This window comes from Heliangelus exortis, chromosome 16 (assembly GCF_036169615.1).
Source record: "Heliangelus exortis chromosome 16, bHelExo1.hap1, whole genome shotgun sequence".
Classification (NCBI taxonomy): Eukaryota; Metazoa; Chordata; class Aves; order Apodiformes; family Trochilidae; genus Heliangelus; species Heliangelus exortis.
Genome location: NC_092437.1, coordinates 6,409,419 through 6,426,361, shown reverse-complemented (window position 1 = coordinate 6,426,361; position 16,943 = coordinate 6,409,419). Strand labels below are relative to the sequence as shown.

The window sequence follows — 16,943 nt, the reverse complement described above, 5'->3', positions numbered from 1 at the left end:
AGCCCTAAAAGCGTCCGGATTTTGGGCACCCTGCGGGGAAGCCGCATCAAGCCCGGCTCAGCCCCACGGCGCCCACCGACTGCTGAGACCCCTTCGGCCGCAGCACAAGAGCTTTCGGCTTCCCCACATACTGCCCAAAATGCACCGTTTCAAAACAAAAGGGAAAAAAGGGGACGTTAGAAAAGAAACTTGGGAAGGGGGGGGGGGGGGAAACTCCAAAGTACCAATTTGGCCATGGCTGAACTAGGTGCAAATTCTGCAGTTGGCTCCAATTCCAATGATGCTGTTTTCTTCTACAAAGCTCAGGAACTATTTCAGACAGAGAAATTCCCATTTTTGTTTCAATCCACCTGCTGGAAAATGGAGCGACCCCATAAACTTTGAAGATAGCAAAAAGGAAAAAAGATGTCACCTCCTTCCTGAGTGCTCTGTATGCCAAGTTTTAGTCAAGGCAGATTTTTCTTTTTTTTCTTTCTGGGAAATAAAACCTGTGAAAGCAGGGGTTTACAATGAAACTGCTCAAACAAGGTTAACTACAGTGGTGTGAAGTAGCTGCTGTAATACTTGGTGAATCCTGTTCCTGGGAGATAAAGACAGCATCAGCTACCTTCCAAGGAAACATATTTTCCCATTACTTTTGCTGGCTCTGATCTACAATTTGGAAGTATCTGAAAAGACCCTGGCCAGGCCCGTGGTCCCAAGAGATGCTGCTGGGAAGATGACACCAACAAAGGGACAGGCTATGAATGCCACATGGCAACCCAAATCTTGTGCAAAGCTGTAAAAATTACACCAGACAGACAGCATTGAGAGTCAGGTCAGGCACAGTGATGCTCACCAGGTTTAGCCTTTATTTCCCCCCCCCCAAAAAAAAGATGGAATTTATGTCTACGTGACTGCTTACAAACTAACATTAAATACACACCTGTGCTTTACTCCTATGGCCCCATCCAGTCCTGTGTGAAAATGCCTGCAGAGAAGGAACAAGGAATTGCCAGGTTGTTTAATCTTTTACTCTTTGCCACTTGACAGATGGTAACTCCCAACAATTACTAATCCAAAGGAAACACGGAAGAGGATCTTGTGGCTCGGATAGAAATGAGCTTTGAGACATTTGTGCTTCCCAGTGCTGAGCAGACGTGAATTATGGTCTGAGAGTCACTCCCCAGACATGGGGGGAGCAGCACCAGGGGCAGGACCAGGGGCAGGGGTTAGTGTGCAGGCCTGGGAGAGGAAGGACAATTATCTGAACAAATCTAAGCTAGGAAATAAAGCATTTCCAATCCTGTTTTTATATTTTGTTCCCAGATTCTGTTTTCTCATTGATCACGCAGAAGTGGTAATTCTTACTGGCCTCTTGGCTGATTTCCTTCAGGTTGATCCTGGAGTTCCAGTTTCTTTTATGTCAGGCAAATCTCTAGAAATGCTTTGGGGAAATGGGAAGCAGCATTAGCCCTGTTACAGGGACACAGACCTGCGGGGGGTGGGAGCATGCAAGCCCCAGAAAGGCCAACTTGAAAGTTAAAGTAGGGCACAGGCATGGTTAAAACTCTGAAGACAAATGTCACTTCAGGTAGCTTTATCCATCAAATTCTATTATTATTTGTCTGGAAATACATTTTTTTTTCTTAGTAAACACTTGACAGCCAAATATTAGAGACGTTTTTCCAATGGACCTTGCTTGACTGCCCAGAAAAGGCACCTGTAAGCCGAGCTGAGCCCACCAGCTTGCAGCCAACAGTCCTTCCCACTTAAAATATGTAGCACCACCATAAATAAGGTGAGCACTACACGTTTCCTCCTGTTGTGTGAGATACCAGCTGGCAGCACCAGCCCTGCCAGCACCAGCCCTGCCACCACTGCTGTCTCCAAGGTCATTGGCTTCGTGCATGAGGCCACAGTTTGTGTTTGAGCCAAAACTGTTGTTTTTTCCAACACAGACATGGTTCATCCTTACATGGTCTTAAGCAACTAACTGCAGATTTAAGGAGCACAGTATTATTCTACAGCAGGTTACAGACTCCTTCTCCATGCTCTCTGTGCCCAGGTTGAGCTGTGGAAGAGCTGGGTCTGGGTCTGGGAGAACATGTCTGCCCTCACTCACCCTGTGAATCAGCCTGCTTGTTGCAGGGGGAGTTTTTACAAGTTTGCAAAGCTTTGGTGGACAAAGGCTCCGGTTTCTGATGCGGGCTGCTGCAAGTTCACACATCTTCCTAACCTTCCTTAAAAAAAAAAAAAAATGAAAAAAGAAAAAAATAACTGTTTGCAAGTCGCTGCTGGTTTAAAAATTCACTGTTTACCACCACCCCGATTTCATCTGAACAACTTACGTGGCTTTAAGAACAATCAGCATTTTTCCACCATGATTTAAGAACAAATAATTAAAGTCATCCCAGATGGGCTCGTAAAAATTAAAAGTACATCAGCTAACTTAAATGCTTCACCATGTTCTGTGTAATAACACTTAGCCACCCTCCAGCCCCATTGGTCTTTCTCAGAACTTCTGCACCAGCAGTGAGTGCTGCTGGGATGGTGGGATACATCCAGAACACACTCTTGTTGATTTTGGCTCCTATATTCTGTCACTCATTAAAATTTTTTCAGTTTCTTTTTATGTTCTCCCTAGAGACACCTCTGATGGCTCCAGCAGGAGTCTGGCACTGGGAGCTCTCCCTTTGCTTCCTGGTTTTGCCACAAAATTTGAGGGTGAGCCTGGGCGTCTGGCTGGGCCCCAGGCTCTTCAGTGATGGAAAGAGACACACAGGAGCTACAATAATATCCAAGGCCCTTGCACAAACTGACTGACATGGAGACATCAGCCTGCTCTGGCTAGTTTGGAACTGTTATATGATTTCACTCATTGCCAGGCCATAAGTCAGGCATTTGCAATCATGTATAAATCTTTCCTTTTATTCCTCACTGCAACACTTCAGCATTAGTAAAAGGTCTGAGCCACCCTGCATAATCATTATAGTGCAGCACTAAGGGTAAGTTCATAACTTGTAATTGAAAAGCGAGATCCATGGGAGAAATAAGGAACCTTAAGAGTAAAATACTTCTCTTCCAAAAGTGGTTGAGGCAACCTAAGAAAAAAACAGTACAAAAAAATCTGCTACTCCCCAAAGCTTTGTTAACGAAACAGTTGTCCATTAAAGAGACCAAATATTTCACAGCATTAGTCTTTGGATTAATGTTAAATCAATATGCACTAACGCAATAGGGCAATAGTTACCATGGTGAATAATTCTATATTTATTTTCAAGCCAGCCTTATTTCTAACAATTCCAGACATGGTTTCCACTTTCTGGTGACTAACCTCTCAATTTAAGTTTATTTTTCTTTTTAACTGTTTGATAGTAGAAACTTGAGTTTTCTCCCCAGCAATTAGAACAAGATCTCTGCCTCAACAGAGGAGAACAATGCTGGGCAGGGACACGAATGCTTGCCAGTTTTAGCTAAGTGATTCTTTGCCTTTGAAAGCCATTACAACTATGTCTCAGGTATGATTTAAAGTCTATGAGATACTGTCAGTTAAATCTTTGGTAGACAAGCCCTCATCCTTGTTTGGAACAACAAAAGCATTTTTCTCCCGAGACTTTGTCCCATTTGCTAATCCTTAATATCTACCTAAAAGGCTCCTCAGCCCACCCACTCATGTCCTTCTTCCCCAGGTAGCCCAAAAACCCCCTTCTTCTTGCTGTGGCACCAGGCTGACACAGGATGATGACCACGAAGCAGAAGCTGCTGTCACCAGCCCAGGCAGTTCACAGCTGCCTCCCAAGTCCTTTTTTCCATCTCTGCACACCACTGGTTTGGGTCCCACTTAAGAGGTTTTGCTGCCAACCAGGGAGGCTAAAGTGTCACTGACTATTTTTTTGTAATGAAATTTTTTACTGAAGCCACCAGAATGTTATTTCAACCCATTTTTTTCCTCATTTGGGACCCAATACAAGCCTAGATGATGTCACTGGAAAGACTCCACCCTACCTTTACATTTTATTAGAGGCACTGGTAGGAAATCTATCACTTCACTAACTAAAATTAATCACCTTCTGAATTCACAGCTCCCCAAATGAAAACATTTCATTTTCTCATGCTTGAAAAACCAGGATGGCATCCGTATAAATAAACCAGTGCTAAGGAAGGAGTTTAAATGCATAAACCTAAAAGGCCTGACTTTTCTTGATGGAACAACGGGCATTCTGGAGAGAGGAATGGTGCTTTGGAGTGCTAAGGAAGGTGACCCTGAACTCCCCAGCTGAGAGCTGACATCCTGAAGACTTCAAGCTCATCCCAGAAAGCACTCGAGTAATTCTGAATGCCAGCTCTGAGCCATTCGCAGCAGTTTTGCTGCTGGGCTCTTTCTGTCGAGCTGTTTAGAAGTGGAGCAGCTGCAAACAGTTCATGGATTGATTTGTCCTTACATGATGCCCACGTACACCCACATGTGGAGAGATACACACGAACATACTCGTATTTGCCAGAAAACTGTGTTTAGTAGCTTTTGGTTCTAGCACGAAGGGTGGGATCAAAGCATCCCGGGCTCTTTCTCCCATTTTTCTGGATGGGTTGGAGCTCCTGCCAGGCAAACCACAGGCACCCCCGGACACGCTTGTCCCTCACCTCCCAACAGACACAACTGCTCCAACTGCTCCAACACCGCCCCGGGATGGCCCCACGGGCTCCAATTGCCAGGGATGGGCCATGAGAAGAACGACACGGATGCTCTGCGGACCCCCTGCCTCCAACCTCCACGCAGAGCCCGGCACAGGCCGAGCCCTCGGGACCGGCGGTACCGCATGGAGGCCACGGCTGCTGCCAGGGTCTCCACGGGGCAACCCAAGGCTCCCTCCCGGCCCGCTCCGGCTCTCCCCTGCAATGCCCCCTCGAAACTCGCACCGCAAACCTCACAACCCGAGGCCACCCCACCCATCACGCACCCCCCGCCCTTTCTCGGCTCTGTCCCTTTAAATCCCGGAGACGCGGCGAGGGCGGGGGCGCCCCGCATGCAAATCAGGCTCCGTCTCAGCCAATCGGAATCGCGGGTCCCGCCCACCGGTCTCCAGCTAGCCAATCGCAGGAGGGAGGCGGGGCGCGCGGCCATGCGGTGTCTGTCTCCCCCTCTCCACGTGGGGCGGGGCCGTGACCGCGCGCTGACCCGGGGGTCGTGACAAAGGCGCAGCTCGCGCCTTCCCGCGCCGCCGCCTTAAAGGGGCCCGGGCGGGTGCGGAGCTGTCACCGCCCCATGGAGCGGCGGAACGGGGCAGGGGGGTGGCGGTCACTGTACCCGCGGTGCTTCCAGCCTCCGCAGGCTCCCCAGGCCGGTTTTGCACGGCCGCACCACGCAGCACACGGCAGCGCCTCTCGGGGTGCCCGGAGCCTTGTGCTGTGAGCGGGGCAGAGCCGCCGTGACCCGGTACGGGAGGCCCGATCGGGGCTCTGTCTGCCTCAGCCGTGAGCTGGCACCTTCCCCCCGGCAGCAGTCTGCTGGCAGAGGCTGCTGCGCTGCCAGGCCCGTGCCCTTGAACGGTTTTCCTTGAGGCTTTCGTTATTTTACACCCCTAAACCGCACCTTGAGGCTTTCGTTATTTTACACCCTTAAATTCCCCCTCCGTGACACCTTGTGACAAACACCGATTGGCAACGGCACCTGGGACGGGCCCGCCCGAGCCGCTCGCTGGGAGAGAGGAGCGGGCAGCGAGGTGGATGCTGCTGGTGGGAATGACACCCGAGAAAAGTCGACAAAATGCGTGTGTGTATGTGCGTGTGCGTGTGTGTGTGTGCGTGTGCGTGTTGGGGAGGGGGGGACAGGCTGGGCTGGTGCTGCAGTGGTCATGGCTTTGGGTGGCAGGCAGCCAAGCGCAGCTGAAGGGCCCCGCAGAGGGGCCCAATTGTTCCCGGCCAGGCTGAGTGCTGAACTTGCACTCCCTTTGCTCAGCCCCTCGGTCCGGCTGCCGGGCAGCCGAGGGGCCGTGTGGCTCGCTTAGCTGCACATTTGACATCGTCATCACTACCTAATAAACCTGTTAACTGGGAAGCTTCGACACCAAAGAGACAGAAAAACAAACAGGAGGACCAGGAAAGAGGGAGGATCCTGGAACACAAATGGTCCCATAAATGCCTTTTCCGTAAGTCTATTTACTCAGCTGCTGACATGGTTTCAACTGAGTGATTAGACTGAAACGCTAAAACCAAGCATCCCTTCTCTGATGGTCCGAAGTCCTACATCTGGAACTTTATCTGCAGTCTTTTTTTTCCACCCTTTTGTCTAAAAGAGTTTTCTGCAGTATTTGATCCCCAGACACACTATATCATCACAGTTTGAGCTCAGAGGTGAATCACAGATATTAAAATTGGTTGTTTCAATCCCGCTTGACTGCAGAGAGCTCAATCCTCCCTCACAAGGCTTTATTTTCTAGCACAAAAAAGGCAAAATTGGTAATTTTGAGAGCCTGATTTTCAAAGGCAATTAAAAGAAGATGGTTTAACTTCAGATAAGAACAACCTTACCATGTATATTTGACCTCCTGTGGTGTCTTGTGTTGCAGCCCCAAACCCAATATGCTGCCTCTGGGGATGAAGCTCTCCAGGGGGTTTCTGTTAGGAAATATACACCAAGAAAAAGAGAAATCAAAGACTTAGTGTGAGGCCAAATTATTAGCAGCAGCTACAGCCATTCTCTGAACTTGAAGCTGGCTGGAGTGCATTGTATATTGTGTATCCAGGTACCAGTATTGTGTATTGTAAAGTAAGTGAACATGGGATGTATAGAAAACTTTACCTATTGCTCCATTACCAATAATCTCTTGTTTTATTGGAACATTTAAAAAGCCAAATTTTTGTACTTCTTTCTCCAATCACGTGGGGTCTTGCCTGAGCCTGGTACTCCTTGGCACAGAATTTACAGGCATATCTAATTAAATCGTGTGAATCAGAGATACTGAATTGCTGAAGAGGTTTTTTTTTTGTTGTTGCTATTATTGCAGTTGTAGATTTCTATGATTCTGATAGTCTATGAAATCATGAATTCTAAGGCTTAAGAGAAAACACAAAAACCCCACCTTTTTGGGACTCTAGGAGCCACATGTGGAGCTGATTTTCCAAATGAAGAGAATCACAATATCAGTTAAAACCTAAAGGCTTCACTTTCACCAATCTTTTATGCTAGATTTTATACAGCTAATACATCGCCAATGTTTCCAAGGAAACCAATATGCCCTGTTCTCACTGAACCAAATCTCACTATTAAAACAATTAAAAACTTAATCTGGGTTCCCTCTCTTCCTCCCCCTCTCCTTTTGATATCATGGTATGCATTTTAATTAAAAACACAATTGTGATAAATTCTTTACTCATACATAGGCTACGCTGTAAATTACCTGAAAGAAGCTTGACTCCAGAGCATAATAATTGGGAATCAAATATATTGCAATAATTGAGCAAAGGCAAATTACCAGAAGCCACTACTCATCTCTGAAAGCTACTGGCCACAGGTGATGTAGAGTTTAAAAACTCTTGTCAAATTGTGACAATTACAGGTTTAGGTATTAGATGTAGCTTAGAGAAATTCCTAAATCTCAGCTGACACAATGCAGTGAGACAGTCCTGGCTGGTGGAAGCTCTGGGAAGCCAAAGAGGAAAAGCCAGCTCACAAAAGGCACCGGCACTCAGCTGTTTGGAAGGAATTCTCCTGATTTTTTTCTGCAGATCGACCGAGCAATGGGTTTTAGGGTCACAGCAGCTATTGAAGGCATCTGTTTCAGAACGCCACTTCCTCAAGGCTGTCACACAGTGTGCAGGGCACTACTGTTCTATCTCTTAACAGAGCCTGCAGAAAGCCTGGATGCCAGGGGACAGTTGCCTGAAAGTTGAAGCCAGGCTCAGAGAGGCTCCTGCCTGGTGTTGGGTGGCTGTACCCTTTCTTGGTGCCTTTTTGCGTGTCTGCTGTTGAACTGCTTGCACCTAAAAGCCCAGCTGTGGAAATGAACCAAATGAGAGGTATCAGGACCCCCACCTGCACTCACATCTGCAATGCCAGAGTGCCTGGGGAAAGAGGGGGCTTCAAACTCCATCCCTAGTAGCAGGCTTTGAAAATCTGATGGGGTTTCACAGCAGCTGTCAAAGTTCTTCCCTCTGAAACTGGGTGTCTCAGTGGCACAGACAGCACTGTTGATGCCCTTCCTTGTTCTGCCAGGTCTCTGTGTGTGAGATTGTGGGGCTGATTGTGGGTGCCTGACCTGACAGCCCAAATCAGTGCCAGAGGCACCTTCTGCAGCCCAGAGCACGGCACAGCCTGGAGCTTGTGGGGCTCAGTGAGCTCTGCCACGCTGCCTCAAGCCTCTCTTGGTTTGTTTGTGTTGACTCCAAGAGCACCATTGCTGTCCTCAAGAGTTGGAAAACAAACAGGAACCCTGGGTGCCAGCGCCAAGGAGCTTAAACCCTCGATGCAAACACACAATTCAGGCTCTGTGTTCAAAGTGTTTCGCTGGTCTGATCTGAAGAGGCATAAAGGATCCAGCCGCCGGGCTTTGGGGTCTGTCTGCTGAGGAGAGGGATCTGCAGGTCAAGAGGCTGATGAAAAGAGGAAGCCAGCTCCAAGCACGAGGGTGAATGCCACCAGGAAGGCAGCAAACACAGCCCCGCTCTTTGTTTCCCTTGCATTGTGTTCCCGGCTCTGTCTGCTGCACATGGATTCAGCTTCCCTGTTCCCCGGGTGTGAGACTTCCACTCCCGTGACAAGAGGCTGAGCACGAAGGAAGGGAGCAGTCGGCACAGAGATGTTTCATGTGGATCCAAGAACTAAATCTGGCCCTGGCTTGTGTGCTCCCCCGACTCCCCAGGGAGCAGAAGGGAAACGCAGCCTGAGCCGCTTCCTCCCCCGTTCCTCAGACTTGGACTTGGACATCCTTCTGCCCACACTGGTGAAGGGCAGGGGAAGGGGTGTCTGAGGAGCTTCCAGTGTGCTTCATCCCTCTGCACAGGGCTGGATGGAGAAACCAGAGCACGGCCCAGACTCTGTCCTCCCTCCCTGGGATTCCCTCAGGCATTGGGTTGCCCAGAAGATTTAAGGAAATGAATCTTGCTCACTCCTTTACACACATCTTTTAGGGTACTGCATGTTGCTGTGTGCTCTTTGCAAACGCAGTTTCCTGTGAAAAAAAAAAATAAAAAAAATCCCAGCCTTGCTAACATCCCACATGTAATGTGATACATTCCCATTCATACACACTTCCCACCACTCCGACACAGCACTGCACAACCAGAGAGACAGAAAGTGTACGGCACGTCTGCACTCAGAAATACCAAATTCTTCTGGTGTGCAGGGGGTGGACTTGGGGGTTATTTGGGTGTGTTTTTATCCCCCCTTTTCCAGAAGAATTTGGAAAATTACTTTCCACCATCTGCCCTGCCAGAGCTAGGAAATATTTGGAATACATTCCATTCTCCTAATGAACACGCAGCAGCAGGGGTGCTGCAAATAAGAGAGAGAAAATCTTTCTAATGAACAACAAATGAACTAGAAATCACATCTACATAGCTTCAGCTTTTGTTGCCTATAGCTTTAGGGTGATTCATGGAGACAAAAATCAATGAATGTGCTGTAGACCCAGGTCTAGCACGGCGTGCAGAAGTCTTGCCGTGACCCAAGCTATGTTTGTTTTGGATACAAATACAGACTCTTGCTAGCTTCCCTTTCTTCTAATTGAAGAAAAAAAAAAAAAAAAAAAAAAAAAGTAGGGGAAAAAAATTCAGTATGACTCCTAGAACTCTTGTTAATGCCCTTCAAAACATGTTGAATTTATAGGATACTGTCAAATGCATATTAGTATTCACGACACAAATCATGTTGCTTCCAAGTGGTGTATTGAGCTGTACCATGCTCTTTTGTTAAAAAAAAATAGTAATCTTCTCTATCTGAAGAAATGAGTGGTTTGTTCTCAGAGGAAAAGGACGAAAAAGCTCCTCTTGAGCCATGCTCTTCAGAGATTGGGAATAGATGTTGCTGAGCATGGCTGAAGGTGAATTTCCAGATCCACCAGAGCAGAAATTAAGGGCTTCTCTCAACTCCTGTATGTGCCATTATGAATATGCAGTTAGCTGTTCTTTTAAGAGTTTTGCCTGCTGCAAACTATCCAGACATAAGTTAGTTTCCACCCAAAGCTTTTGGTGTCAGAGACTTGGACATGCCAAGTGGAAGCCTCAGTCCAAGGCTCAGACACTGCTCAAAGCACAGTGTGACCCATCTCAGCACAGGAGGAGTGTGAGGATTAAGCCATTCACAGAGCTCCAACCCATCGTTACTGGTAAAACCTCTGATCAGACACTGGGACTTTTCATGGTATCTCCTTACAGGTGGATTTATTTTCATACAGCAGACCACAAGCTCTAACCTAAAATACACAAGGAATGAACAGAGCCAATAGAGAAATCATCAGCTTCAAAGCTGAGGCATCTCTCAGCTCCTCCCTTAGAGGACAAGCTATGGGAGCACAGGAAATATTTCCAGCCTGCACTGAATGTCATCACACTGGCCATAGCAAGCCAAGAGCAGCATTGCCAACCTGGGCAAGTGTGGCTACTAGAACAGGGAAGGTCTTAGTTCTACACGTGTAACCTTATAAATACTATGGATGCTTTATATGCTTCTCTGAAATCCTAGATTAATGCCATATATTCCCTAGAGCACCGAGTTCCTTACAGGAAACATCACCAACAGATGAGATGGAAAACTATATAGCAAGAATTTAATCTCATCCTGCCTTTCCAGGAGGTTTTGAAAGTCTAGAGCCCTAGAGACAAGCAGACAGCAACCCAGTGCATAGGGGATGAGAGGCAGACTGTGTGGGTACAGCAGTGCCTGCCCTTCTCTAGGCAGTCTCTGCATCCTTCATTGGGTGCAAGAAGACTGGGATTGAAGGCACTGAACTGGCTTTCCTTTCTGCACCTGGTGTTTTCACCTGTTTGTGTGCTGAGGTGCAGATTTTTTGCTGTATGCCCTCATATTCTAGGAGCCTGACTCTGCAGTTCCTTCAAGCATTTAACCTGCAAGAAAGTCAGCAGTTTCCCCAACAAGACCTTACATGACCAGGCCTCCTTATTTAATACCCTATTCTGCATACATGTTCACCTTCCTTGCCTTCCATTCCTTGCAGTTTCACCCACCTGGAAGAGCAGCTGCATTCAGCATCCCAGACTCACTAAATAGGCACTTGGTTCCCCTTGGTTTTGGTCTCTCACATTGAAGTATACATTTAAAAGAAAAAAAAAAAAGAGAGAAACGGAACATTCCAATAAAAAAGCAAGTTCTTGGCTGGCCATTTTTTTTTAAACTCCCCTCAATATGGCAGGAGATATTTATGTCTGAACAAATCCTTCTCCCTCCCAATCAATCCAGCTTCTCCTGCTTCTGCAGTGCAGTCACACTGTTTATATCAGGCTGCTGCTGTGAAAATTAATGTGACAACACAAAATGCAACATAATGACTAAAGGTGTGTGAAATAGTCCTGCAGAAATACGAAGTGACTTCAAATGCAAGGTATTTCCTCCTTCCCCTTTCTCTCATCCTACAAGCTGCTACAGTTCTGAAAATGGGACAGTTTTCAAATAGGCTATATTTGCAGAGCAAAGATGGATGCTATTTTTATTGCAAATTAGCAGATTTTTTAGCAGATCCAACCTCATTTGCAAGTGAAAGTGACTCTACTTACCATGCAGATATAGGTCTTATGTTGGAAACTCATGGAAATTCATGTTTTGAACATACTTACAGAAGAAAAAAATAGACCCTGCCTTTATTTCTGGCTGAGACTAGCTCCACTGTAGAAATACCAGTGGGGCAGCACATATTTGCTAAACTACTACATTTTATGAGCAAGTATTTTTTAGCTGTGCTTCATGAACTTCTAGGGGCTTAAGGACTTCAAGGAGACCAGAGAGATATGAGAAAAGGTATTCAGCTGCTAGAAGCCTGCAATTTGCTTTCCAGGAATCCACATTTCACCTGGAAAGTTTTGAATGGTCTTCTTCATATTGATCAAGAATGAAAAATCCCTACCATAATATATAGGGCTAGCTGTGATTGTCCGTGGTCTGCACTAATGTGAAAAATTCAATGTAGTAAAGAGTGTCAGTGAAAAACAATCACTTAACAGTTAGTCCTGCAAAAGATGCCATTTCAGAATGCCAAAATTTTCATTAAATTGGAAAAAAATCTGATGAGTGGCTTAAGCCAAGAAAAACAGTTGAAAAAAATTAGGGAAATAAAGCATTGCATTTAAGTGCTACTGAATGAAAAGATTTCCAGGACTTATTGTTTCAGAAAGAGATTTTTCAGTTAGAAGTCAACTACAAATTTAAAAAGGTGAGCAAATGGTTAAATGCTTCCCAAAAAACCAGAAGAAGTCATTCCATCCCAAATTGTGCCAGTTGTGTCAAGCCCAAACCCACTTCATAAAAATGACTAAGAAGGTAAAATTCAGGAGACTGGGAGAAAAAACTCTGCACACACCTTTAAGACCTTCACATAACATTGGTGCTGGATTCCCAGAAGTGTGATTTTGGATTTGGTTACAGCTCCACCATGAAAATGAACTAAGAAGAAGATTAAAAAAAAAATTTAAATATATCTTCATTTTAATATGGGCATTGCAAAGAAAGTGAAAAATAGAAACAGGAGGCAGGGAAAGCAGAGAGCTCCAATTTCAAGAAGTGGAGTTTAGTTTAATGAGTGCAGTTCCTACCTGCCAAATCTGCACATGCGTTCCTTCAACCTGGAGCTATACAGCAGGTGTGAACCTGTTTGTACCTCTCCTGACAGGAGCACAACAGGGGGAAACCAGCGGTGCAAGTATTCAGCTATGCTAACAAATTCTTCTGGCAGATGCCAGTTTTGCAGTTATCTGCTAGACATTAAAAAGCAGAAGGTGAGCATCAGCCCTGCTGTTATGCTGCAGCGTGATGGGCTCAGCTCTTCTCTCTCCTTATCCCATCCCCACGTATTTTGGGGCGTTCAGCTCCCATTTCCCTAACATCCATCACGGCAGCCAGAGCCTGTTCCTGAACACTGTTGCCATGGACTTTAATGAGACTATTTTCACCACAAGTGAGTTCAAACTCAGAGGTAACATTTTAAAAACATCTAAATTTATCTTAGAAAAATAAGCAACTATTCAAAGCTAACGTAAAAACCCCAAAAAAACTAGACCATCTCAGACACAACATCCCAAACCTCTGCTATTCTGGAAACTCAGGTCCTCTGTTCAGACTCATTTAGCAGCAAGTATTTAACACTCCATATACCTGTCCCAGACACCGATTGACTCCCCTGTGAGTAATGATGCCCTTGGGTCAGTGTTGTGTGGGTGCACTCTGAGCAGCCCAGGCTGCGCTGCATCAGCAGGGGTTGCCTTTTGGTAGCAGGCCTTATTTTCCTTAATGCAGGTAAAGAGCAGATTTTCTTATAACTGACAAAAAGATCAGGGTGTCCTTTTGTGAGCATGAGGCATCCTATCGTTTGTAGCAGGCATGAATTATTGCAATGTCTCCATCCAAACAAGTGAACATCTGTATCCCATTTTCGCTGGCACCGCGAGATACCTGGCGTGGCCCCAAAAGGGAATGTTTAGCTACAAGGGTTTAAAATATGCAGTAATTTGCTGTTGTGTTATCTTCTGGTATTCTCTGCTTTGGAAAAAAAATACTTTATCAGTGAAGTCCTCCCACTGTCTATTTGCCTTGCTCTAGCCCAGAATGAAGTGAATCAAGTAAAACAATTTTGAAAGCCTCATTTGTTTTCCCTCCTGAAGAGCGATGTTTATGGAAGCCAGTTGGAGAAGGGTTCTGTGGAGGATGGAGCATTCATGTTCCTCCCTCCACTTCTCCTGGTGAGGATGTTTTATACAGACACAGGGGGACTGTAAGTTTATTTAGCCCTCCCAAGGACAATATTACCAGGAGGGTGGTATTTAGCAATCCTAGAGTGGGAGGTTCACCAAAAGAAACTCCAGCAGCTCTTTTAGTCTGATACTATACCTTGGGCCTTTGAAAATATGTCTAAAACAATGTCTTTGTTGAAAGAAAGAAGAGTTTTTATAGCAGACTGCTATCTAGAGCAATTAGCCACCTTGAATAAAATTTGAGGGCAGAAATATTCAGATCCTACAGCTTTCAGCTCAGCCCTTACCTCCAGATTCTCCCATTCATTCTCCATGACATCCAAAATGTTCATGTAATTAAAATTCTCATTTTTAAATACTGAGCCATCTTTATCCCTTACTTGCTCTCTCATTGCCAAGCAGAATACATCTTTGGAAAAGATCTTTTTCTCAGTTGCTTACATGTAGCTGGTCACCTTTCTTTGCAATCCCAGATGGGTGCTCCCCACCTCAGACAGAAGCTCTTTTGGGGTGATCATCATTTCACTCCCCTCCAGGACTGGCACTGGAGGGTTTTTGGGGCACAGCTTCAGAGAGGTGATACCAGATAATTTCACATAGTCTTGCTTTCAAGTGTTTTCACTAAGGAAGATATCTGCATCAATTTCAATTCACTCCTCACATAATACTGAGTATTTCATAGAGCGAGTTCAGTGTCATTTCAGCCCCAGTGCAAATAAACTCTCACCAGCTCTGGATGATTCTCCCTGTCCCACATATGCAGGATCCAACTCTAATGTTGCTCACCCAAGTTTTTTGCTGGCTGTTGATTGTGCAGCCTCCTATCTAGGAGGGCATCAAAGGGGAAGGAATGCCACTTGCCTAAACGTGATAGACTATTGCTGCAGGCAGGAGTAACTTGTGCTGTCAGTGTTCAATTAGCACCAAGTTAAACTAAATGTCTTGTGAATATTTCATAACGATCTGCCAGCATCATATCTGAACTCTGGCTTTTACCAAGCCATTTCCCTTCCAAAGTGACATGATGTGGAATTAAAGGGGAATGATGAGCCAGTCTTGCTTGTTAAAGTATCTGCTCAAGAATCATGCTGTATAAGAAAAAGGCAGTAATAATTAAAAAAAAAACCAAACAACTGTACAAAATAGCCAAGCAACAACTGTCACCTAATATTATGCTTTGATAATAAACTGTCTTTGAACAAAGTGAGAGTTTTCTATAAAGAACAGCTCTTCTTTTTCTGACTGTAAATTTATCGTAGCTTTCCCATCTACTCGCTGAGTTAGAGGAGCTGATGTAAGCTTTTATATTTCCCATCTTGATTTTCACTAAAAGCTCTGGAGTTAAATGGGTTGGAAGAGACTTTAAAAGCCAGGGCTAACTTAAACTGGAAATGCTGAACCTGTGGCAAGCAGCAGGTGAGGTGCAGGAGGGAGCCAGCCTGGTCTGCACCCTGTGTGAGAGAGATGCAGGAGTTCTGGGAAGAGCTTGCTCTGGGATCTGGGGCAGAAAAATAAGACACACTCACAAATGCAAATACCTTGGTGCTGCAAACCAGCCAGTAAGCAGACATGCAAATCTTGGGCTGGAAAGCAGCTGTGGGATCTACATCACTTGCCTGAAGGTCCTGAGCAATAATTCACCAGGGAGTCAGCTTTGAGGCCTTGCAGCAGGAAACCTGGGGCATCCACCAAGCTCTGGCAGGGTAGGAAAGGGCTCCTTAAAGTGGAGGCAGCAAAATCTCAAGGGTTACTGTACTGACTGCTCACAGTCCCCACCGAAGGACAGGGGCTTCCTCCAAGGAGGAAAAGGTGCCACAGGACTCAAAGAGTCTTTCCCAGACTTTCTGCTGAGGCTGCCAGTAAGGAGATCAGTTGGTTCCAGCAGTAATGGACCAAAGCCACCGATTCACATCACCTCATCCATCATACACCCAGATGATAAATGACCCTGGGTTTGCACCAACCTGGGCTGATGCTCTGTAAAACACAGCCAAATTGCCTACCTCCCCTTGCTGAAGAGATGGCCCCCTCAACTGATGAAGGACAAGCTAAACTAGAAACTTCTGCTGGCTTGGCTACACAGGCTGGGGTGAATGTTCCAGTGAAGTGCATTCACACAAGCAGAACAAGTGCTGAGACAGGTTTTTAAGTTAACTCATCAGGTAAAGAGCAATAGCAAGGCTGAAATAACCACAGGGACTAAACCATTTCACTTCTGCAACACTAAGTGGCCCATGGCTTTGTCTCACCTAGCAACGTCACATTTAGGTCTTCAGCCTCATCTACACCGGATTTTACAGAAAAATAGTTAGCATATATTAGCTATATGCCCATAAAGAAAAAAAAATCCCAGCTCTCTAGCAGTGAACACTTAGTAGGAAAGCCCACATGGGAGCTATTGTACAGCACTGAATATGGTGTAGTTGGATGTTGATGCAGCTGTATTGATATAACAGATAAAACTTGCTCACACAGGTACTATCTGGGCTTTGCCATTTTAAGAATAGCATTATATAGCACAGTATATATAAACACATATATATATATATATATAAATACAAAGCTCTCCACCTCTGGTCACTCACTTTGCTCCTCCAGCTACTGCAGAATCATCCCAGCCATGTTGCCCATGCTGCTGAGCAGGAACTTCTGCTGTCCCAGCAGATGCTCCTCTCTCCATCCACTTAGGCTGGCACAGACACATGGAGAGGGCAGGGAGGCATCAGACATGCAGGCAGCCACAGCCTTCCCTCTGCCAGGGTGCTGCAGCAAGCACAGCAGATATGTGCCCCATGGGCCAGGACCCAAGGACACATCCTGACTATCACCATGAGCAGCAGATGGGAAGAAGGTCATGGCAAAGCCAGAGCTGTGGGAGACTCAAGAAACCCCTTGGCTGTGCAAAGAGACATTTCTCAAAAAGACCAAATTAATTAAGAGCTCAAATCCCACTAAAATTCGCTCTCATTTCTAAGGTATTTTGAAAAATCAAGTGCCTTACACCTCTCTCTTGCTTCACCCTATTTATTACCAGCAGTCTTCAACTG

The 16,943-nt window shown here is 45.8% G+C and overlaps 1 long non-coding RNA gene across 1 annotated transcript in view; it reads right to left on the bottom strand.

Moving 5' to 3' along the window:
- Positions 1 to 7,076: 7,076 nt before the first annotated feature.
- Positions 7,077 to 16,943, bottom strand: part of LOC139803611 (uncharacterized) — a 45,793-nt gene continuing 35,926 nt past the window's right edge. Inside the window, exon 2 of the long non-coding RNA XR_011729067.1 lies at positions 7,077 to 9,149. This is a non-coding gene — a long non-coding RNA (uncharacterized lncRNA). The remainder of the gene's footprint in view (positions 9,150 to 16,943) is intronic.